Consider the following 25,849-nt stretch of genomic DNA (forward strand, 5'->3'; position numbering starts at 1 on the left):
TTTCATCCTTTAAAACTTTCCTCCTCATATTTAATCTTCAATTAATTTATTTTCTCATTTTCTTTCCCTGTCTTACTCACCATCTTTCTCCATTACTGATGGCTAACCCATCTTTTCCTGCTCATCCTCTCTTTTACTTTGATTCCTCATCTTACTCTCTCAGGTCCACTTGGCCTTACCTCCTGTACACTTTTGTTTTCTCCTTGCCTCTTCTCTCCCATCCCCACTTCGCAATGCTGATGTTTATGCTTCACACAGAAGAAAGGTAAGGTAAAACTAGGATAATATTTCCCCTAACATACTTACTCCCTGGGTAAACATCCTCCAACAGATGTCAGAGCACAGGCCTGATCAGAGCAATGTGAGGGGGGCTGTGATTCAATGTTGTTACTTACACAAAGAAACAAATTGGAAGCTGGTGTGGTAAAGGTTGGGGAGAGGGTTGGGATGTACAGACACCTGACATTGAAATCTTAATGGATTCTGAAGAAGAATAGACCAGTTTGGCTCTATCCAAAGTAAAATAAAAAACCCAAAACCTTCCATATAAAAATGACCAGCCCTTTAATTTTAGCCTACAATATAAACAGAAAATACCTGTGACCTGTCTGGTGCTCTACTTGTTAGCAGGCAGGATGTGACCTTAGCACCCTGTCGCTTTCAGCTGCATTAGATGATGAAAAATCTTTTTGATATGTAAGTTTTTCATTTGTAATCTCACCCACAAACACTCATAAATGAGGTATATTTATTAGATTAAAAGATTTAAATGGGCAAATTTTTCTAGGAAATATATATTAGACTACAGAGATTTTTTTATGTATATTGAACCAGTTGCAAATTTCATCATCTTTTTACCTGCAGCTCATCCCAGGTTTAGAGTTAACCCCTTGGTGCCTAGTGTTGCAAATTTTGTGACAAACCAGTGCTGTTTTGTCTTTTTCTAAATCATATTTCTTTTCATTTTATTGATTTAATTTACTTCTATTTATGTATATTTTTATATGAATTCAGGCATTGAGGGGTTAAAATGATTAAAGTCAACAGTTAAACTCAATTAGCAATTAGCTTAGATAAGTTATGGCAACGGATTAACAGCATATTAGATGAGCAAATTCTGTGCTGAATTGTCACTTGATTAAATGAATTTGAGCACCAAATCAACACCGGATGAGAGAAAAGAAAACACGCTGATGGCAATTCGTGAAATTATCACAAATCATAATCTATTTTTTTTTTTTTTATGTGTGTGCGTATGTGTGCTCATGGACATAAAAAATAAGTCATTTGAATAAAAATAACTATTGGTGTAAATGTGCCAAAATGGCCATTTTGGTGACCTCTTCTGAACGGTCTGTATTAAAAACTCTCTAATTTTGTCCACAATGACTTTATCAGCATTGGCTCTATGGAGAAAATGTTACATAGAATGATTTGGTAGAATTTTATAGCAATAACTGCAATTTTCCAAGCAGATATTCATATTCATCTTGACATGTTTTTGTTGGTTCTGTCATCTTTATTTATTCTTCAGCAGTTTTACATATACCATTCACGCATTTTAACAAATATAACAACTGCTCCCTTCACTATGACTCCAGAAGTACTCAAATAGACCTTGTGGTTGCAGAGGTATAGTCATTTCTTCAAGGATATGCAATTTTCAATCAGAGACTAAATAATAGGCACAGTGCTCAAAGGGTTCATTTTAGTTATTTTTTGTATTTAACTTGGACAAAGTGGTTATACTTTAGCATTTAAAACCCTTTTTTTAAAAAAAAAGTATTTAAAATTTTAATGGTTTAGGAATTGTACCTTTAAAGCTGCATTAGGTATTTTGAAAAAGCACAATTCATATTCATCTGCACTGATGCAAGGTAGGTTTTTTTTTTTTTTTTTTTGGTAACACTGATACAAGGCATGATGCCTAGTAAAGGTGCAAGGAAGCTACAGTTCTAAGGATGAACATATTTTTGTGTAAATGCCTGCATCAAAGACATTTTACACACCTCTGTGAAACAAATGCAAGCGAAAGCTTTGCATGCAACAAGCCTCTACACAGTGAAGACATGAAAACGCCAACACTCCTTTGTGGTAACGCACAGCTGCCACACATTCTCTGTTTAACCTGTTTCTCATTTTAGTTAGAAATGCCAGTGCTTTTATATGTGTTCTTATCTAACGGCACCTGAAGGTGTGAAAACATGACAAGATTTGTTAAGATTTGGCCCTAATTAAGCTTCTTCTAAGCACTTCTGGGATCCGCATTTTACAACAGTTTCCTCCCTGCACCCTGGAAGATGTGGCTCAGAGGGGGACTCTTATTATTTTGCCATTCACAAGAACTCTTGCTGCTTTTTGCTTTCTTTGTACATTTTTTATGTAGAGAGGACATGCTGATATTTAGCCTCAATGTGATGTCACATCTCATAACTTTCTCTCTGACTATGCATCAGGATCCTAAATAATTAAAAAAGTGGTGAAATGTTTATAAAAGAATTGCATTGGCTGTCTGTGGTTTTGACTTTTTCTTGCTGTGTGACTACATATTATTCAGGAGTTTAATTTTTTATATTTGTCCCTACTTTTCTGTCTTTTTGTTGTGTTTTTTTTTTTGCTTTTGACAAGCAGTCTTTTTGTCAGCCTTTTTGTCTGTTAACTTAGATGCACAATAATAGGTCAGTGTGTGCTTGTGTGTGTGTGCCTGTGTATGTCTCCATGGCTTTGCAGTATTTTCATCCTAAGACAGCCCTTCATTCAGCCCCTTTAGCATTCTTCCTGCCCAGGCGTTGGAAGACTTTGACTCTTCTAACTTTCTGATCAAAGCAAATGAGGGATGAAAGGAGGGAAATGGAGAAACCCCTTTATGAATATGCATCATTCAGCCCCTCCTCAAATTAGCTCACAACCTTCTACACACATGTATAGACACTCAAACCCAAACAAAAGCTGCCTTCTCTAGCAGATGCCAAAGAACTTAAACTGCATTTAGCCTACAATATCTTTTATATTTTTGACATTCTTGTAGCATAACATGCTACCTGAAAACAACTATGCTTCAATATACAGATGTTAGAAGCATGTTCTCAGACACATTTACATTTAGACTTAAAACAAACTTGCATGCAGTATGTTAAATGCTTTGACACATGCACTCAGCGTATATCAAGACATCTTGAGGATAAGCAGATCAGAGACAATGGTACAAAGCAGTATTATGTATGTGAATATGTAATGGAAGAGAATCATTAACCTTTCTAAAGACAGCAGATGTGTGACATATTTGGTTTCTCTATCCACCATTTGCATTCTAAGTTCTTTAGTCACTATGTGTGGTGTTGGTAATGGTAAATACTGGAATATACAAAATCTTGGAGTACTTCTCTGTTAACCAGATATAAGTGTGAAGGTTCTTATTGCCAGTTTCCACTAGTTCCATTTGCACCACATTCCATGTGGGTGTCTGGAGCTATTTGCGGGTGTTTCAGTCAATGGTTTGGCTCACAACGTTTCAGAAGCGTCCCAGAAGCGTCTCGTCGCTGCTCTCCACTAAATATATACATTGGGTCTATTTTTGATGGAGCATGCTTCCAGAACGCGTCAAGCTCAGCAGTTCAGATAGAGCCAGACAGGAAATAAGACACGGGAGCGGTGTAAAGCATACATTAAATTTCAAAATAAAAGCCTGAATGCAGATTTGCAATCTCTGAACTATGTGAACATTACACTGGTGACACTAGGTTAGAAGTCATTCAGTCAGGGAGTCTCAGTGTTTTTTATTATTATTATTTATTTATTTTTTATCATGGATGATGAGATGTTTGTCCTGGAAGTGAAGAATCACAATATTTTATATGACCTTTTGTTTACATGCAGCCCTCTTCATCCATGGTTGTTATTGCCTGAACTGATAAGATCACGCATGATCTTACGATTCTCCTTTGATTTTGTGATCTTACGGATCCAGCTATGCAGACTGAACTTGTGGGTGCTCCGTGTCATGTTTCTGGCGTAAGTTGACGTGCCTCAGAGGTCAAAACAAAACTGTGGTCCAGCTGGAAAATGACACATATGGACCTGTGGAAATTGGCCCTTATAAGTAGGCTTTTAGTTTCTCTTACTATTGGTTATGTTTAGACACCAAAACAATATGTTTGGTTTGAGTCACAGTTTGGTTTTAAGTCTGTTGTTTTAGGTGATTGTAACACTTATAAACCAAATCCAAATGGCAACATTGTTATACAAATAGAAGAAGGATGATATGCTGCTTACTCTTTACATCATAAAAAATGTATTATTCTCTATTACAACATGGTTAGAATTATTTATGTATGTATATAAAATTAAAGAAATAAAATAATCAAATTCCTTTTTTATTATTATTTTTATTATTAGCAGAAACCAATGAAACAATGGGTACCATAAACAACAACAAATTAGGATACACCAATATGTACATTTATTACGTTAAATGTGTCAGTGACATAATTTGCATTCTGGCTGCTGGCATTTTATTTAATTTCATTGTCTCCTATGCCACTCGCCTCCCCTGCTCCTCCACTTGACCCTCCTGCTTCCTCTACCTCACCTGTGTCACGCTGTTCTGCACCTAAACCTTGGGCTACTCCTTCGTGTCAAACATTCAGTCCAGATTTAAACATGTAGTTTTGTACCAGGAGTTGGTCTAATGTGGTCTAGGTTCCCAAGAATTTAATGAAATTGCCCTTTACATATATGTCAAACCGCTGTGTTGTTTATTTACATGTGTTAGAGAAGTTCTTTCTGACAATAGCTCTGTTGTCTGCTGGAAACTGACTGGAGGATAAGACATGTCAGCCTCGGTCTCCACCTGCAGCTGAGTGAGCAAGGACTGCTTAACCCAATGGTTACCAGCCTATTTTCCCTTCAAGCAAATACTAAAAAGCCATGGACCCCCTGTCCCACACTGTGATGAAACCATGCTTGGTTTTAAGCTTTCAAAAGTGAGATTATCACCATAAAGACTGTATTCTGACTGCATCCTGTCCTTAGCCACAGTTAAATGAACAACAAATAGCAATGTTTGGACATTAGTCACAATGGCTCTGAATGTTCAAAGCATCAGGGACCCCTTGTGCTTTTTTTTGGGGACCAGTTGAGAACCACTGGTCTAACCAGGCGTGCAGTGACAGAAGAGAGCGGCGGTCCACATATGGATTGATCAGCTCTTGCGAGGGTGATTCTCTACAAACACTGTCCTTCCTTTGAAGTGCAAAAATGCCTCCTTGCGATGTGTTTTCACTCACAGGCACTAGTATACTCACTCGTATCACGTACACGCGCCGGGTGTTTACTCTGCACGCGTTTGGTTTCCAAGTGCGCCCCTTGTGGAACTAAAAAGAGTGCTCGAATGATCTATTTATCTCCTATATTCTTATTAAATGGCACTGGAACTAAAGAAACACCATAGCACTCTACATGCTGTGTTCACATGCAGAATAAATGTCTGCCAGCCGACCACTGCTGCGCTTCTGGAGGCAGCAACGCAGGTTCTATTAAGAAATGTTGACTGTCACGTGAACTGAATTAATTCTCGGCATTTTGAAGGCGTGGCGGCTGGCCACTGAAGGAGAAACACGGAAGTTTCTTTTGCTAGTTACTGTGATTTTAAACACGAGTTGTTGTTCACAATGTATTTTTCATGGGAAAAATTAGGTGCGTCTCCGGGAGACGTCGATAGTGAGTTTACTTTTTTTTTTTTTATGTGAATTTTATGTCAAATATGTTCTAACTTGGCAAAACAGAAGTATATAATAACACTGAAAATTAGGCTGGAAAGTTAACCTAAGCCTTGGTAGCAACATGCAGTATGTGGTTTCATATGGGTATATTTAAAGGGACAGAAGGACAACCTGAGAGGTGAAGAGAAGGCTAACAACAAAAGTGATTGTGTCAGAGAAGAAAGAGGTAGTAAAGAATGAGAGCACAGGAGACCTAATTTGCAGCAGAAAACAGTTTCACTGAAGGATACGACAAGACGTGACTGGGACTAGGCAGCTCCAGGAGAGAGGATACTATGAGGGGGAGTGGATGGATCTGGCAGAGGCTAACAGCTGGCATGATTGTGGTCAAACGCTGGAGAGGAGGAGAAAAACAGTAGGGAGAGGCTGTGGCTGGAAGGTGAGGAAATACAGGAAGACCATAGACATGAGTGTGATGAGCTTAAACTTGGAGAAGAGTGGAAGGAAGCTTGAGTGGAAATGAAAAGAGGATGAATAGCACACTGGAGGCTAACACCATTATGGCCAGTTGCTTGATTGTGGTCAGAAAAGAGGAAAAGGTGCAAAGATTGAGGAAAATGAAAGAGGACATGTTGGATTGGTAAGAACTTCTTGCAGGTAAGACAATGGTCATTGCACACAAGACAAATAGCAGAGAAAGAAGCTTATGAAGAGGTGAGAAGACACAAGAATGAATAGAAAAGATGTGGTTTAAGTTAACTCAAGCTTTCAGATAAGTTATTATTAATCCGAACAAATTATTAATGTATTTGTAAAGATAAGAAAAGGCTGGTTTGCAGTTCAAGACAACATTGCAGAGATTTGACACATCAGAATGAGTCTATGAGATGCAGTTGCAAGCACAACTTCATGAACTTTTTTATTTATTTATTACATTTTTTGTTGTTGTTGTTGTTGTTGTTGCACATCAAATTCAGGTCTGCTTTTATAGGCCAGTGCTTGCCATGATGCAATGCTGAAGCACTGTCACTCTCATTTATTTTAATGTTTACTTCTTTCTGTCAGACGAAAACCTGCCATCACCACCCCTGTTTATAGAAAACGTTCACCAGTTTGAGAGTATGCCACATTATTAATAATGCACTGCATTAAAAATACACGAGTTTTCCATCAAATGGAAAATCAGCATGGGGAACCTACTTTATAATAGCATGCATAACTTCATCCTTGGTTTAAAGATATATATATATATATATATATATATATTTTTATTTACGTATTTATTTATCTTAGTTATGAAATATATATGGTTTATTCAAAGGCTTTAGGCTCTGCCTCTGGCAATACTGGCTCTACAGTAGGTGTGTAAATGTATTTGTGTAAGTTTATGTCCAGCCAGTGTCTTTGTCCACTCAAGTAAAGCTGCTTTTTGTACATGCACGTTAGTGTTTATGCCCATCTTTGCCTACATCCACTGAATTGCCCATTGGTGTGTAGATAAGCTGGCTTTTCTACACACTACGCTTTTTCACAAGAGTGTATGTGAAAGAGTGAGAGCCTCTGTCGGGGGCAGGGGCTTTTAATCTATTAAAGCCTGATCTTCAAACACTAATCAATGTAACCCTTTATATTTCCATTACTGTGCAGAGGGAAAGGGACAAATAAAGCATCATAGAAGGAGCTCAGTAATGGCCAGATAACACTGAAAAATCCCAAAGTTTGCTCAGATGGACATAAAGAGGTGAAAAGATTGTTGCACTTGGGTCAATTAAACATAGAATTGAAATTCAATAATAAAATAATAATGAAATTTTCAGACAGCCTCTATAGGTTGCTTTTTGTTTTGATTGGCTATCATAATACTTTGCCTTTACCAAAGCAGTCAAAATAATGACATAACTATAACAAGCTCAAATTAAAAAAAAAACACAAGCAGTGAGAAAGTCAGACCCATTCACATCAAGAGAAGTGAAAACTAGTGTCATATAATGTTTTAATCAAATTAATCACGGCTTACAAATTAATTAATCATGATTAATCACCATTTGTTACCATGCCTAAAATCTGCCTGTATTACTGTATTGTATCAACAGAAAGAGCAAGCCAGTGCTTACAAATATTTAATGTTAACTGGCCTTCACTTGAGTTTTGCTCCACTTTTTTTTACATTAGATGATCACTTTAGTTGTAATAATCAGTGCTTTATGAAACTATGTGTTTGTGAATGGGTGAATGTGACATAAAATGTAAAGCGCTTTGGGTATCATTCCAGGTACAGTAAAGCGCTATATAAATACATACCATTTACCATTTTACCATTTAAATTGAAATAGGCTGCTGTTATCAACATTATTTCATTTTTCAGCTTCATTGGGAGTTGATGGGTCTGATTGACACGAGACAGGAGTGTCTAATAACAACACAGGAGGATAAAACAACAAGAAAGACTGTACTTGCGGCACAAAGCCAATCAGCTTATAACTGACAACCATCATCAAACAACAGATGTGAAAACCGCGATGGATAATTACATCCAGGGAACCCATTACTTGCTTTATTTTCTCAAATTTACAAAACTCAAAGGATGTTGATCAAAAAGTTAAAAGAAGCTAAACAATCCGTGAAGTTTCTGTAGTGTTTCTGCAATTAAAAGAATGGCCATAATTTACAGTCTTCTCTCATTTAGACAAGCATTATATGAAAATGTGCAGGTGTTTGCAAAGTGTTTTGTATTTTTTCAGCCTGATGTCACAGGGCTCCCACCTAGGGCTGGGCAATATATTGAGATTTTCAAATATATCAATACTTTTTTTAGCCGCAATATAGAAGGAGGGAATATCGTTTATATGGAGATAGCTTGTTTTGAGTTAAAAGCATCTTTTATTTTGCATTTTGTGCAGCTGTATTTTTGTTATGGTCATTGAAAAGTATTTTTAATTTGTTTTCTTTTTGGAGCATTTAATTTAATATAAAGGTACTTTTATTTCAGTCAGCTGGTTTAATGCACGTGTGCTGCTGATCTTTAATAAAACTGTATTTAGCACTGAAGGCTGTAAATTAGAACTATCTCTTTGGTTACTAGACAAATATATATATATATATATATATATATATATATATATATATATCTCGAGATATATATCATATATCGTGATTCAGGTAAAAAATAAAAGATTTGGTCATATCGTCCAGACCTACTCCCGCCCCTCTTTCTTCTTCTTTGAATGCAGCACTCCATGTCGCTGTATCGCATCATGTATTCCCTGTACCCCATATTTACCCAGTGATATATGCACTGCAGCTTTGCATTTGACTGGCTCTGCCTTTAGAGTATACTTTATTAGCGTTGTCTGGGTTACACCCCCCCCCCCCCCCCCCCCCTTCCAAACCACATTTATTTTACTACGCTTAGCCAACAGTATTTTCTCTGCAGGAGTGTACGTGTGTGTTTTTCCGCTCCACTGTGGTAGTTTATTAGCAATGTCTCCTTTGATAGTTAGTGTGCACGCTTGATTATGGCTGAAAGGGAATGGGCCGGGCGGTTGGCCGGAGAGGAAGTCTGCCTAATGATATTAACAACATCCTTTATTGGGCAGCTACTGCAGGCTGAGGAAGAAAGTAGAGTGAAAGCGAGAAGGAGGGGGAGTGGAAAAAGGGAAATGGGACAGTTTTTTTTCTTTTTTTTCCTTTTGAAAGGGGGTGTACAGAGGATTAACTTGTCTTTAACGTATAATGTATAGACAGAAAAAATAAACAGGAAACACTCAATATATAAAGTCCAGTTAAACATGAACTAAATTAAAAAAAAATTGATATAATCTGCCCAGCCAAATGTGTCCTATAAGTAGAAATTCTCTTATTCTTTTAAAATATTACCAAAAAGTGTCATCCCCTCTGTGCTGCTCTAATAGAAACTTTACAGTCATATCACAAATTGCCTAGCAACTCTGTCTATTCACGGAGGTCCACTTGGGGATGAGTTGTTTGTAACAGCTGGGCAGCTCAAATAGAGATATATGGGAAATTTTATTATGATGACTTCATTATTCAATTCATATATTTATTTTTTATCAATTATTCATCAGAAAAATATAAAGCACTAATGTTGATTTATTAGAGGAAGATGTTAAATTCAAATAGCAAATTAGGATGCTACCATCACAACCTCACAGAAAACCTCAGGGAACAGCTTTGATCAGTGGAGGCAAATTGCCCATTCCTTCAAGCTTTTCAGCAAAATGCAAGTCAAACTATCAGGGGGCTGGGTAGCCATGGCAGATAAACGTTTAATAGAGACATCCATTATTGAACATGACAACTGAATCTGAAAATAGGATCAACTATGATTTGAATCATGTCTGGGAATATGAGATTTGTTGATTGCTGCAATCTGAGAAAATAATGAACAGAGGGGGGTCGAAAAGCGCTGATAGTCATTTGTGTGTGTATGCCAGTTTAAAAAGCTTTGAAAATAAGCTTTAAAATGTATATTTTGAGGTTTTTGTCAGTATTGGTCAATGGAAAAATGCTGGAATATGTGTTTTTGTTATTTGTAAATAGTTCAGATTTACATAAAAAGGTCGAAAGGAAAAAAACGACATCATCTGCACAAGTCTGTGGCATTAATTCCCAAAACATACGCACTTCACTGCACTGCAAAATACAGAAAACAGATGGTGAATAAAAGAGGATAATTTAGAGAACCAAATGATTTCCCATTTGTGTTGTTCTAAGACATCAGCAGTTAAGATGCACCAATCCGTTCAGCTTGACCGAACAATGACCTGTGTCTGATAAATCAGATTCTGTGGTGGTCAGATTTACACAGAAAACTAGAAACCAAGCTTATCTACATCTACAAACTCACACGTTCAGAAATGTCATTGCTGGCATGGAAGCACTTCACACCGGCTCACGCCAGCTTATAACAGCGCTGGCTTCATACTCAAACAACTTCAGCATCATAATCAGCAGGCCAGACTTTTAAAAGATTGGAAATCAGTTCATCTCTTATCAGCAGAGAAAAGATGAGAAAGTGGTTCTTCAAGAAACTTGTATCATTGAACAGAGTAGAAAACACAGTCCATACACTTATAGAGGAGCATGTAATTGCTGCATGGAGTTTCATTAAAGGAAAAAAACTGCTGAATCGAAAAACTGAGTTGAGCAGTAATCAGTCTGCAAGTCAAGATGTGAGCGTGAGATCTTTTTGCTCTCAGCTCAAAATGGCCTTTTAAACTCTTCCAATTCTGAGCTTTTGAGAAGTGAAAGGGCATATCTCATCACTTTTTAGCTTTAGATATAAAGTATATATTCATATTTTTTGTGTTAGTGTGCACTTCTTCAGACTGATTACCAATTTTGTCTTTCAAAAATAACATCAATAAAGAAGAATAGACTGAATATGAGTTTGGATGTTTGTTTTAATGTTGTCATTCTGGAGAAAACGGAGCAAGAAATAGCATGTGTTAGCTGTAAGGAGAGAGTTCAACACTCACATAAAGACGCAAAACCACCTGCTACACACAAATACATGCACAGATACCAAATAACAATGCCTTGATTGTGAAACAGCAGCAATGTGCATCCCCCACCTACACCCACTGAAAGCTGTCACCTTGAGGAACCTCTCAACACCCTCCACCCCTCAAAAAAAAAAAAAAAAAAAAAATAGGAGGCAATCTTCTCTATTTACCTTGGCAAGGTGCCTGAGATTGCCATACACCTCCCAGATGTGCAAATGCATGGCGGCATATTTATTTGTGTGTTTGCGTGCATGTTGGTCTCTGCACAAGTGCGCGTCTGTGCAGCTGTGTGCTATTTCCCAACTATCTGTTTGAGTTCTGGCATGTTTGTGTATGTGTGAAGACTAGACAGATGCAAATAAACTCATTCTCTTGCATTGGGTATCTGAGAGCAGTGTCAGCATCTCTTTGCACCTGTAGCTGCAGAGGCGTTTCACACACACTGTCACACATGTGGCAGAGAGGCAAATGTGCGCAGGTCCATGCACGTCATCATGTTGTCACATGCAGACAAATACAGAGACACTAGTGTCGTAAACCTACATCATGTTTTTGACACACATGCAAGTTCAGACAGGGTTAACTAACATATGCACACACACGCTGGTATGTCAGAAGAGAATATTTGTATTATCCAAAGAACTTCCCCCTGGGATAACCTGGGGGCAAAGTAGAAAAAAAAATCCTTATCAGAATGGATTTAAAAAAAAGTACAAAACCTTCTTGGCTCTTTAAATGACTTCTAATATTTTTGTGTCACAGTTTATATATGCATATGATAAACATATGCCATGTACTCCCAAAACATCAGTCTGGGATGTTTTTGCATTCATAAAGTCCAACAAAGATAATCTGAGGTGTTACCTTGCACAACCTTACACCACAGTCTAGATATAAGCAAGGAACCCTGACAAAAGCAAAACTGGTCAGCACATGCAAACTTGATGACCAAAGCTCCACAGCTCTTCACCCAACAAAATGCTGTGTGGTGGATAAAAACCCCGGTCCAAGCACCAGCTGAATACACCATCTGTTTCTCTGCAATACCACCCATTAGAGCACTGTTTCTCAAATGGGGGTACACTTACCCCAAGGGGTACTTTGTGACACTCCAAGGGGTACTTGAGAAAATAGAAATCACAAAAATATTTTCAGTAAAATTTCAAAAAATCCTGTGATATAAAGTAAATCTTTCTGTAAGTTTATTCTCAGTATTCAGGTTTAATTATGTGTTTAGGAGAGAACATGTATTGTGGTTTTCTCACCTTTCCCAGGAAATTATTTATGAATCATTGATAACATGTTTGTCCTTATAAAATGACTGAAACGTGAAAGGGTTTCATTAGGTACAAATTTTAACAAATTGTGCGCTAATTGCCAAGTCCTGTTTACTTGTGTTTCCAACCAGGAAGCTCCGCACTTGCTAGGGGGTACTTGGCTGGAAAAGTACTACACAAGGGGTACATTGCTCCAAAACCTCAGAGAACCACTGCATTAGAGGAACACAAATTTTATGTATTCATTTTTATTTCACATTTCATTTCACAAAAATCCTACCAATTCTTCCCGTTATGTTCCCTTTTTTTGTTTTGTTTTAGAAGTGTTTTAGAGGAGTTAGACGTCTTGTTGTTTCTACTGTTATTGCACATGTTTTGGTGGCTCTTTTTAAATATCTTGTACATTTCCTTAACTTCTTCACATATTGCTGGTTGCATTTTCTCTGCTTTTTCCACTGTCATAATTTACACTTTCTTTTGAATCAGCCACATCAGTGATCACTGAAACGGCACATTTTGAGAATTTTGTGGCACAATCGACTCAGTAAATGGTAATTTCAGATTGGACAGCAATCCCATTTTTATATACACCACTGCATGCAAATTGCAACAACATGTGGCACTTCAGGTGATTCCTGTCCACTGTGTTGTCAAGCTACATTTGAAAACCAGCAGACCCATCAACACAGAGCCCAGAGGCTACAGTCATGCTACCCGTCTGTCATCTCTCCTTCCAGATGCAACCTTTACATGCTCCATCTACGAGTCTATGATTGCTTTCTGCAGCCACCTGCAGTGGTGTCCTCACTAGCAGACACAGCTAGAACCAGTCTCACCTACACTGGTTTTAGCAATCTTATCTTCCTTTGTTAACGAGATGCTTCTGCTCACACACATACGTTTAACACAATTTATTTACACAGCGTCATCTTCACTTTCAGAGATAAGTTTTAGTCACAGAGACAGTCAAATCCAGGCAACTGTGCAACTGAAAACTGGTTGTAAATGCTGCATCAGTAGGACATGTCATCCTAAAGAAACATGTTGCTCATGTTTTACATTAATCAAAAACCTTTTGTGCACCTATGTGCTTGTGTAAGGAGATGAGCGTGCAGTCCATGTGTTAAAGAAAGAGTACGGTGTTCTTGTGTGTGAATGCGCATGCATGAGACGAGTGGATTCGATTTCACTGCAAAGGCATGCTGAACAGTCCATCAATTTCCTGCTACACGTTTGCTTTTCCCTCCCCATGACAAATTCCTCGATTTCCTCACAACACATTCCTGATGCATTATTGGTCATGGACATTATATGGTCCCACATACTCTGACCGTCGGAGTCTGGGATGTATCAGGTTGCTTCTGTGAAAGAAAGAAAGAAAGAAAGAAAGAAAGTAAGAAAGAAAGAAAGAAAGAAAGAGAAGATGGGGTTTTTTTAAAAGTAATTTTCATTGTAATCCTGGTTTTCTGTATTTGTATTTCATGACATTTCTTTATTGTATATAGGTCTAGAATCAGTTCATGATGGAAAATTAGGATACAGAATAAGAAAAAGAGGGGAAATTCCTGTAAAAAATTATCATCAGTCTAAATTCCAGCCTTTACTTGTAATAGTAGTTTATAATCATATGTCTTTGTGCGCCTCATCTCATTCTATTAAAACTGATGTATGTATTAAAATGACTGGAATACTCTTCAGAAACTTGCCTTAATGAGGTTTAAACCAATGTTGTTTGTAAAGACTGTTTGTTGATGTAGTGGAGTAAACTAACACGGCTCGAGGCTTCCACATTGTTGAGAAAAGTTAAGGAGGTTCAGCTCAAGTGTGAAATCCATATTGAAGCCTTTTGGTTACGCTTCACTGGGCTTATTGCATGTGTCTGGATGAATGTGTGTTTTTGGATCTATTTGTCAGTCCATCTGTGTGCATCTGTTCTTTTGCATGTGTCTGTTATACTATGTATGTCTTTGTGTCTGCTATGAGAGTATTGCACTGGTATTTCAATTTAAGGTAATGCGTGCTATAATACGCAGCCCTTAACCACTTTATAAATCCACAGCATTGTAGCTCGAATTGACAGAAATGTAGAAAAAATGTCCATATGGAACTTATCACAAGCAACCATATTTCTCCATTACTCGAAGCAATTAGTTTTAATTGCCTACTTAGAAGTAATATGGCCTCAAACTAGAATATTTTTTCCATAAAAATCCAAATGAAATATGAGAATGCCCATTAACTGCCACGATTATGTTATAGTAATCAGAAAATTGAGTTGTCAAGACTGGAAAGCCTGTTTAAGATGGTAGTTACACAGCAGTTTATGTGTTGGGTGTGAGTTGGGAAGTTAGACCTGATCCTTTTATAATAGGTGCGCTCATCTTTTCTAAGTAATTTGTTTACATATAAACCTATATGGAAATTAAACATGCATCAGCTAGAAGTAAATATTGCAGACCATTTTTGTACAGGTACAAAGTGTAATAGTTATTTTAGTGTCTATTTAAAAAGGATTGAAGAGAGGAGTAAAATGATGAATTGGATCATTACCAAAAGATTTGTGTGCCTTGAAATCTCTTGTGAATAATGCAGTTTGGTCCATGGTTGCATAACTATCTACAGTATTAGCAATGATTTATAAATAGCAATGTGGCTTCACTGTACACTCCAAGCTAATTCACTGGAAGGGAGTTAATTAGTTCAAAATCATCCCAGTTTTTCAATTCAGTTGACTCAGTACCAATGTGAGCAGATTACAGGCATTCTGCTGAGTCTGAGTTCATAAAAACCTTTTCTTCCAGTCTAATTTCATTGATAAATGTCTGTGAGTGAGCTTTTATGGAACGATTTGATTGTCTAAGCATGAGTTTTAAATCACTGAAAGAGCCTTACATCATCCATACACTGACAATAAGGTCAATTTGCATTAACTATTATATGATTATTCCACCCGGGTCACAATGCATGACTAAATAAACTTGACAATGGAAAAGCCAGATTTTTATCTGCAATGCAGTTTCAAGATAATTTGTGTGACAAGCAAAAAGAATTAAAAAAATAGGAAAATCTTTCCCGGGGAGGAGCAGGTTAAAATTGGACAGAAAAAAACCTTTTAAATCAGCATTGGGATTAAAAAGTTTTTTTCCTTGGCCTTGTTCATATTGGACTGCTTATGTACTCAAGGCTGCCACCATTTCCTTCTGATGTTCATTACATATTAAAGGTATTTAAATTTAATGTATGTACACACTCAAACACGTACTGATAACCTCTGGGAGGATTATAAATATCATCTGAATAAAACCGCACATTTTTTCTTTCCTGACAATAATTCCTACTTAGTGCTTGAGGCTGTGCTTGACTTAGCTCCTCCAATCATTTTTCATGTGCAAGAGGCTTTTAGATGGCTTTTATTTCCAAAAGACGGGCATAAGGGATTCTCACGGGGCTGTGACATTCCCATTAGGAATACGATTCCCACAGTATACCGCACACACTTGAACTCAGAAACACACTGTTACAATCTGTCCGGCCACTCCCCTGATCCTACAGCACTCCCTGGTCTTCTGCTCCTCCATTCACTCCTCACCTCCCTCATCCTCCACACCTGTTCCTGATCCACTCATTACAATCCAGTCAACCTGCCACACCTGTGTTCCTCTGTTCCCCAGTCCTACATAAACACCAGCCCTTCAGTCACTCATTGTCGGACCTTAACTTACTCATGAAGGACGCACTCCCACTCCGTTCCTGGCTTCAGCACCCCCAGTACCACTTCCAGCATTGGTATCTGTATGATTCATTCCTCTGAGTTCTGGTTCTCAATAAATCTGTTAACCTGCTCTTGTCTCCTGAGGGTCCTGTGTAACACACACATTAGCTCTGTTGTCCCCGCCTGCAGCAGCTTAGACAGATTGTACTTAAACTGTACCCCAATATGTTGTGCCTGACAATCGCACTGTGAACTTAAACTGGATTTTCTTTCATGGTTTTTTTCGAGTACACAAGCTAACTTTGTGTCCATTTAGTAGACAAGTAGTTCTTATTTCAAATGTAAATGCTGGTGCTTAAAGCTTTTCTTCAGACCTAAATTAACATGGACAGGAATGGTTTTGGCTCTGCTGTTCTAGTGCTGTACTACAATATATAAAGTTGGTTTTAATGGATTTTTTATGGACATAATAGGCTACAGCCTGATATGTTTCTCATGTTTATTGACTCCAAGCTTCCACCCTAATCCTATTAGACAAAAATAAATCCTACAACAGCGACTTGGAGAATTGTTTTCATTATTTAAGGAACAGAACACACCTGTGGCACATTTGGAAACAGAGTACATTGAGGAAAAATGCATTATCAGTAGGGGTGTTAGAGGCTGACATCAATCATTGCCAATCAAATCAGCTCCTCTAATTTCCTTTTAAAGCAATGCACTCGCTGCATGAGGCACTGACAGATTTATTATGGAGAGTCTGGGCTGCTTTTCCTAAAGGGAGTATGAGGTGGTCTGGACTGAATATTATTGTCTTACAGGTGCACAGATTCAAGGCAGACATGTGTGATACTTTAAATATGAATTCATGATACTATGACTGTGCTGCCCAGGACAAACGATTCATAGTTTAAACTGAAAAATGTGCACCATTACTTGTTGAGCCAATTTTATCGTGTACATATGAAGTTCTTTTAAAAGATAAAGTGTAACACATGAAATATATTAAACTATGAGTGAGGCTATTTTTCTCAGCCAATGAATGATGACATATTGATGATGCTTCTGGTGGTGACTGAATGGTAATTAAATTAAATGATCCCATTCGTTCCATTTAATTTCCCCAAGACATTGCATATAGGAAACCTTTAACTGCAACATAAATTATCTGAACCAGGTCAAATATCTGTTCTTGTTTTAGTATGAATGAGTAACACTGTTAAATGAATGCATTCTGCCACACTGTATCAGATTTCTATCAGCATGACAGTGTTTTGCCCCAAAAGATGCCACCTGTGTCAGTGACTTGGACAACATGAAGCCTGAATTTTCTGCCAAGAAGGGGATTTTAACTATCATAAATGTTTCCCTAGATCAAATTGAAGTATGCAAAGGCTTGGAAGTTTAAGAACTTATTTCATTAGAGGACCAATAGCTTTGTGTGGACTTCCTGGCCCTGGGCCTTCCTTGTTAAAATGAAATCAAGAAAGCTCCCTGTTAGAAGCAGATGGACAGGATTGTTATTGCTTTCTTGGATCCAAATGGAGAGTGAATGAAAATTGCACCCGTTTTGTCTGCTATAGATTGTGGATAAAATGAAAGGAGGAAACAATTTTCCTTCTGTTAAACAAATTGTTGCAAAGACTTAAATATATAGTTTTTCTTTGACAATAGTTCAATTTTTTCTTTAGTTCTGGACTGGCACCACTATTGAGAACCGGTGCAATTTGCTGTCTTTTTCTTGGAGAAAAAATGTTAAAGTCCATTCTGTAGAATTACTATTTCTTGTAATACTAGTTTATCAAGTATAATTTTTCTGATGTGGCTCATTTGGTATTTGACACATGTCAGAAAGCAACGCATCAATCAGATGTTTTCCAAGGATTGTTTGAAAAAGACATATAGTTAAAAAAAATAAGTTGAAAGCAGTTAAAGCAATTCTGCCATTAAACCAAGCTGCAATTTTTTTTTTTTTAATTTATTTATTTATTTATTATTTTTTTTTATTTTATTTTTTAGTCCATTACATTGGATTCAGAAATTTGTTTTGCATTTGTTATGGATTGTACATTTCTACATATATACTTCAAAGGAATTCCATTCATTAAAAATATATGGACCTGACGGGACAAGAATCCATCAAATGTAAGAAACTGAAGCAATCGGATTTAGGTTTCACACATGCGTGAGATGCAGGTAGACAGGTGAGCAGATAAGAGAGAATTAATCATGACCCTCCATAGAAGGTCATGTTATTTTATTTTCTCCTTTCTGTAGTTTGATTGTGTGCATTGCTGCTTTGGTTTGGAAAAAAGATGTTTTTTTTTTTTGTTGTTGATTTGTAACAGAACAAGTCTGTATTGACATGGATGCTGATCTGTTTTGTCCACCTACTCAGCCACCCATTAAGCTGTAGCGGCCTGATTCCTCCTTTTAATTGTTCTTTGTGCTTAAAAAAAAAATTCCCACCTCATGGAACTAGAACTGAGCTGCTTCCTATATAACATCCGCCAAGGATGATTGAACTGATGGTGTTATGTGGATAGGGCTGGACGAAAAAGAAAAAAAGATATTAATAATAACCTTTTTTTTTTTATTATTTTTTTTAATTCCATTTTAAATGCAGCCCTGGCCATTTTATGCTATTGCTTAATGACCTAAAGAAAACAAGAACACTGAATTTTCGTTTAACCCTTCATTCAACCACCTTTTTAACCACGACTGAAAGTTAAAAAAAAAAACAACAAAAAGAAATCAGCTCAAAAGACCTGAGTTACATAAAGAATAGACTAAAGTGACCAGAAAAAATTATAAATAAATATTTAAAATAATCTTTTGATAAAAACAAATCAACAAACAAGCAAACAAACCATAATGAAAATAATAAAATATAATAACATAATCAAAATGATAAATAAATAAATAGTTTATCTTGGTGGGAATAGCACACTACCAGTTTTAAATTTCAAAATAAAAGCCCTCATGCACGATGAGACATTTATCCTGGAAGTAGAGATTGACAAGATTCTGTAATTCTCTTCTGATATTGTGATCTCGCGGATCCAGCTAATGTGGACTACCTTCACGGGTGCTCCCTGTCTGACCTGCCGCGGAGGTCGGATTTAAACCGCCACGCAGCCTAAACACGGCGCATGTGGACCAGTGGAAATTGGCCGTTTGGTAGCTAAAAAACTGATAGGACTGGGCTACCACATATACAAACACCACTCAACAAGAACAAAACAAACTGTGGGCAAAAATCGACTCACCTCTCAGCCTAGCATCACAATGAAATGTTTTTTTTCCTCACCCGTTACCCCCTTTTTTCATAACAATTTCCTCCACCTATCCTTACTGCAACATCTTTTGAAATACACATGCTCTATGTTGTGGTTTTAGAGAGGAGGGGGCTTGGTGACGGAGCGTGCCTGGGTCTGCATTTGTGATTGGTTGGGTGGAAGTAATAACTCCAGTATTAAGCTAAATGAAGGATTGTGTTTTTCTATTGAACTTTTTATTGACCATTCTTTTTTCTATCGCACCATTCATCTATCAGTCAGTATATATTGTTATTGAATTATCCAGCCCTTTATGTGGATTATTGTGAGTAGGACAGGAACAATAATTATATATGGACCAGATGTCACTTGAGGGGTACAGAATTACAGAAACTTTATCTGTGTTGTTTCCCAAATACTTGCTTGACAGCACAGATATGAAGAGCATGCTTATTGTTTGCCAATAATGCTTTGTGCTTATATTTTTACTTCCCCTGTATGGCTAACAAACAGGTTTGGCAACAATTAATGACAATAATTTATTTTGGGATCATGTTGGATAATAAACAAAAATACAACTAAATCAAAATTTTGCAGCGTGTCTTGTAAATATGAATTTGAATGTACATTTATGCAAGGGGATTAGCAGCTAGTTTTTTTATTAAGTGAAACACTGTGGTCTATTATATTTGCCAATTACATGATAACTACAGTAATGATCACGCTTTGATTTGAAAGGATGTCCACCCTTTTATAAATAAGGGTTGAGGTCTGTCTAGTTAACAAATCAGAGCACCACAATGGATGCATGTATTGATGTAATACCATTACATGGGTGTGGATGACCAGGGGCAGAGTCATTAAGGAAAAGCAAGAGGATGCTTTTAAGGAGAAAAGAAAGTTTCATTGCTTTAATGTTTTTGTTGACAAAGCTTTTGAAAGTATGCGGTCCTGTGGACAGATACCATTCTTCAAAATTCCTGTGTATTGTTTGGCCATACATTGCCCAGACATGCAAAAAAATAAAGAGGCATGAGCTGGGTAGCACAAGAAGGAAGAACCCCAGAAGCAGAGACAGATAGAGAGTCAGGCTACCAGATGGTCTAATGACCACAGGAAATATTACAGCTGGCAACCACACACCAACATTAATGACTGGTGTCATTAATGAGCCCTGCAAAGAGCCACTGTGCATATGTGCACATGTCCTCCTGAAAGCATGCTTGTATGGCACATTTTAACAGTACTTGCAAGGTTGAGAAGTCATCCTCCATTACTGAACATCTGGAGACATTTCAAAATTCAATACATCTAAATCCAAAATCTATGAGTCAAGCTTTGGACAAGAAATCGCAAAGCAAACTTTTTGGCTGGGTATGTGTTGGAGTTAGAACTGAAACTTAGTTAAGATAGTTTCATCCGACAGAAAAAAACAAATTTATGAATTCAGATTAATTCAGATTGCTTAGTTACTCATTTTAAAACAAGGAGATGGATTATTCTCTATGCACTGCTTCATTCAAGCTGAACTGTGATCCAACTATTGATATTAACTAGAAAGCATTTGATAAAAATAGAGCAAGTTATTGTTGCTCATTAGTAGTATTTGTTTTTCCTCGCTCTATTTTATTTCTCCAGTGTTTTTGACACTTTTTCTGTTGTCTCATTTGATTCTTGGACAGCATTAACCATAATTAACTTCCTTAATATACTCTCAGTTTTTTATAGCCACACTTCATTGTCTTTCTCACTTTGTTTCTGTTTTGGTTCTACAACATTCCCTCCATTCTCCATTCCCTCTGTTATCTCTCTCATGGGTCTATATGAAATATTCTGTCCAGGCTCCAACACATAATTAGAAACCACTGAACCATGACTCCAACATGGGGGCTTTTCACGTATCTGTTTGGTGAATGGGGTTATAGGAGGTAGAGGCTAGGACGCCTGTAAAACATCTTATGGCTAGAATACCACACCAGCCTGGTGCTGTCCTACAATACATTTAGATAGATAAGATGAGAAAGAGAGAGGAGGGGGGAATGGATGGATGAGGCAGAGTGGATAAATGGATTGATAGATGGGTCATGGGGGAAAAGGAAGGCATCAACAGGGAGATGGAAGGAGAGAGTTATAGCTTGTCTCCATTAGCTCTGTTTTCCACAGCTAGGGATAACACCGGTTTGTTGTTTGTTCATTTATTACCCAGCTTCACCGAACAAGACCAGATTTTTTAAACAAGATTTTAAAGCTGAATGAAAATTACAGAAAAGTGGTAACATTCACTTGGAATATTACACTACGTAAAATGGAAACACCACACCCTCCAGCCTCCTTAAGTAGATTCTTCAGCTGCAGTCACTGACGAAAACTCATTTTGTGACAGTTTCATAATGTGTTGTGAAACCAAATTTTTATATTTAGCTATTCTAATTTCTGTTGTAATTAGATAAAAGAAAGTTGTGTCCCAGGACATAAATCAAACCAACCATCCTCCTTAAACTTCCATGATAATGTGTTTTATATAAAATTAAATGCCAGTAAGCAAATACCTTACACAAATGAAGTCCTATTTTTAATAGATAACAAACTTTTCATCTGGTTTGTACGGAAGCTGAAAGTGGCGGGCTCGCGTGTATTCTTGAACACTGTTTTCTCATGATAACAAGATCATTTATCTCGTTATGCGGGAAAACAAACATTATTTTGTCAGAATAAAAGTGTGTCATGTAAACATGTCAGCTGACCCGATCAACGGTTTAAACCTTTTCATGATCGGATAAACAGGAAAAAGAAAAAACATTTCTTTCTCCGAACTAGTAGGCACTGTGCATGTCAAAAGTGTTTCAATAACATTAAATATGTCCATCATGTAAATATAACTGATCAGATCACTTTATCTAGCATCCATGTAAAGATGTCAGCTGGAATCTGGAATTAAATATTTGTCCATGAAAACATAGCTAGTTTTTTCAGGGAAACAGAGCTGATCTTCACTGGGATGCCTTAGTACAGCAACGGATGTCAGATCGAGCAACTTCCATCACTCATCAATATGTCTGATTTTACTTCTATAAAGTCTGACAAAGGATGAAATTGCAACGTGTCTGATTGTTAAGTTTTACCAATCACTCATTCACATAATTACACATACACACCATGACGGTAGCCCCTTCCATCTGTTTTGATCATTGCAATCAGATGTCACACACTTAGCACACCTTAATCATGTTGTTATCTCGAGAAAACAAACCTTGTTTTCTCTTGATAACGGGATAAATTATCCCGTTATCAAGAGAAAACGGTCCTCATCTTGAAATAATGAAAGAAAATGAACTTATTATTGCAAGATAATGATTAAAATAAGGAATAATAGCTGATAATAGCTGCTTCCGTAGATTTGCAACTGTCAAGTCTTGTCATTGTTGTTGACTGAAAATATAATAATAATAATAATAATAATAATAATAATAATAATAATAATAATGGATTAGATTTATATTGTGCTTTTCAAGGCACCAAAGCACTTTACATTGTGTATCTATTATTCATTCACTCCTTACTCATACCTGGTGATGGTAAGCTACGTGTTTAGCCACAGCTGCCCTGGGGCAGGCTGATGGAAACTTGGCCTCCAACGGCCTCTCTGACCATCACCAAACATTCATCCACATAAACAACATATCATAATTCTTTATGCTGTGATACCATGTTTTATTGTAATACCTACTTTATTTTTTTTGCACTGCCTTGGTGATATCATATTGTAGCTTTCCCGACCTTTTGTGGGGGCATACCTCCGTGTGGTCATGGTTTGACTTTTCCCTGACTTTGGCCCAGTATAGCTTCATTAGGTTGTTATGGTGTGACTAGCTGGTTATGACGTGCTGACGGCTTATTGCTGTATTAGTAAAGGACAGAAGAGCCTTTGGGGAAATTTGCATCATTGTATGCCCTTGGAACACGCAGGCATTTACACATTGACATGTATAAAACTGAACACACACGCTACAGAAACACTTTGTAGCAATATACACAGTGATGACTACACACATCTGAAATATCCGCATGCGCGCATACTATATTTTTTTATGAGCCCTTACTTTCGGCTATAGCAGGATATGAATGTCCAGTAGCTAAGGCTGTTAATTAACATTTATGGCTGCAGAGGACCATTGAATCATTAGACTTGCTCTCACAGCCTTCACATCAAATCAACCATGGTATGAAAATCCAATCTCTGCCTCTGACTATCTGCCCAAGTAATGATGCTCTATCATGATGCTGATTTGTTTTATAATCTTAATATTAACTGCACTGATCCCGTTAGGGGTACCGTTTGTTCCTTTAGACAAAATGCTTTCATGGGATGTTTGGAAAAGTGTGGGCGTTTTATGGAGAGATGGACTGTGTGAAATCCCACACAATAACGTCATAAGGGACTTCCTAGGGATCTATTTGTGTGCTAAATTGTTTCCGTGTTCCTGTTGATTGGAATTCAGTTTTAAAATATTTTCTTCCATTACCTCTGGACAAATGCACATTATTAAATGCATAATCTATTATTTCATTTATATGTAGAATTCACCAATAAAATCTCCAAATTATATAAGTATGCTTTTGCATGTTGATCCATTGCCTTTTTTAACACATTACGTAATACCAGGTATCACCATATAAAACAAGATGTTTTATTTCAATCACCACCATACTTTTTCTTCTTTGATTCCTTGCTGTTTTCCTATCTTTTCCTTCACACTCTTTCATTTTTCAATTTCTCTCAGCCCCATGTATCACACATTGGTCTATACTTCTGCTACCCCCTACAGCCCAGCTTGTTTTCCACCACTGAAACAGACTGCACACAGGCCATGGTGAGAGACGGTGCGTGGCTAACTAAAGCTACAAGCTGGGCCGTGTTGCTCGAATCAACAGCTGGATCGATGTTCATTGATGTGACATTGAGGACTCCTCATTAAATACAGTTAGAGACAGAGAAACCTGCATTTCCATGTAATTCGTGCAATCTAAGAACACACCGTAACAACCCAAGAGTTTACTGTGTGAGCCTACATGAAAAGTTTAAGACCAGTTTAGAAAGAGCATGGTGAGGAGCATTTATGTTCAAAATAAAGAAATGAGTATGGTAATCGGGATCCCACATAAATCTAAGAGGTGTCCAAATGATTTTCCACTCACCATTTTAATAACATAATGGTATATTTTCTATTTTACTAACGCATGACATCCATGGATAAAGTAATAGACCATATGTTTAAATTTCCTAGAATGCCGTTCTTGCCATTTTTTTTTTCTTTAGTCTTTGATTCTTTAACTCTGAATACATTTAACCATGCCTGTCATATGCACAGTAATCATACACACACATTTTAACACAAAAACACACAAAGCAATTCACAATGAACATCTGAATCAATTCCAATCGCAGCCCCCAAACACCTGTCTGCCAATCTTTCAACATTGTTTTGTCTGCTACTCCCCAGCCAACTGTGTGAGAGGGCCATGTTTGCATTGATATTTCTGTGTGTGTGTGTGTTTATGTGTGTTAGCAGTCTGACGGCTATAGATAAGGTGGCAGTCATCTTATCATGCTGAGCCAACCTGCCCTAAACCTTCACAAACCTCAGGTGTCACATCATGCTGGATTTTCCCCAGGCACTCCCTCGTTTTCATGTCAGTTTCACACCAAACTGTTCTCTCTCAGTCTCTGCCCTCCCTCCCTCTCTTCATCTCTTGATTTGCTCACCACTCCTTTTTTGATAACGAGTTAAGCTCATTTTAGTCCAGTTCTTCTCCTCTGTTGTCCTTTCATCCTCCCTTTTCTTCTCCCTGCAAGTCATTTAGATTGTTCTGTGTCCATCCACTTTTGCCATGCAATCAATCTATCCAATCTTTGTCCCTCTTGTGCTGCATATGGGATTGTCTGCCTACGTCACAATGATACTCCTCTGCAGTTATCTTTCTTTCTGTTATATCATGCTCAAACCATCTCACCAGCCCCTCTGTCCAGCTTCCTCTGTCTTTCCTGTATTTCTGATTAAGTGATAATTGAGGCCAATCAACCTCACTAATTTTCAGCATCTGGCTCAGTCCATCCCTTATACTTTTTGTTCTCCATACTTATCACACCCCAACTTCCCCCAAATACCTACTCTTCTAATCTTTTCTTTCTTATTTTGCCGAGAGTCACTGTTAAACTTTAGTCTGTCAAGCTGACCAGCCCTCATTCCCTCCCTTTGGCATTGTAACATCATCTATAATCATATGAGCTCTTTCTTTTGGGAGTGAGGGAAAGAGTCTGAAAGGATTTCAGTGACAG

General features: G+C 37.4%; 1 protein-coding gene across 2 annotated transcripts in view; it reads left to right on the top strand.

Annotated features, from left to right (window-relative positions):
* Positions 1–25,849, top strand: part of cntfr (ciliary neurotrophic factor receptor) — a 202,449-nt gene that overhangs the window by 3,138 nt on the left and 173,462 nt on the right. Inside the window, exon 1 of one of the 2 annotated variants that reach the window (XM_041969261.1) lies at positions 227–265. The exons of the other annotated variant lie outside the window; for it this stretch is intronic. The gene's annotated coding sequence lies outside the window, so the exon portion shown is untranslated. Of the gene's footprint in view, positions 1–226; positions 266–25,849 lie in introns of those variants that run through there. 2 annotated transcript variants of the gene reach the window in all.

The sequence above is a fragment of the Melanotaenia boesemani genome, chromosome 19, assembly GCF_017639745.1.
Source record: "Melanotaenia boesemani isolate fMelBoe1 chromosome 19, fMelBoe1.pri, whole genome shotgun sequence".
Lineage (NCBI taxonomy): Eukaryota > Metazoa > Chordata > Actinopteri > Atheriniformes > Melanotaeniidae > Melanotaenia > Melanotaenia boesemani.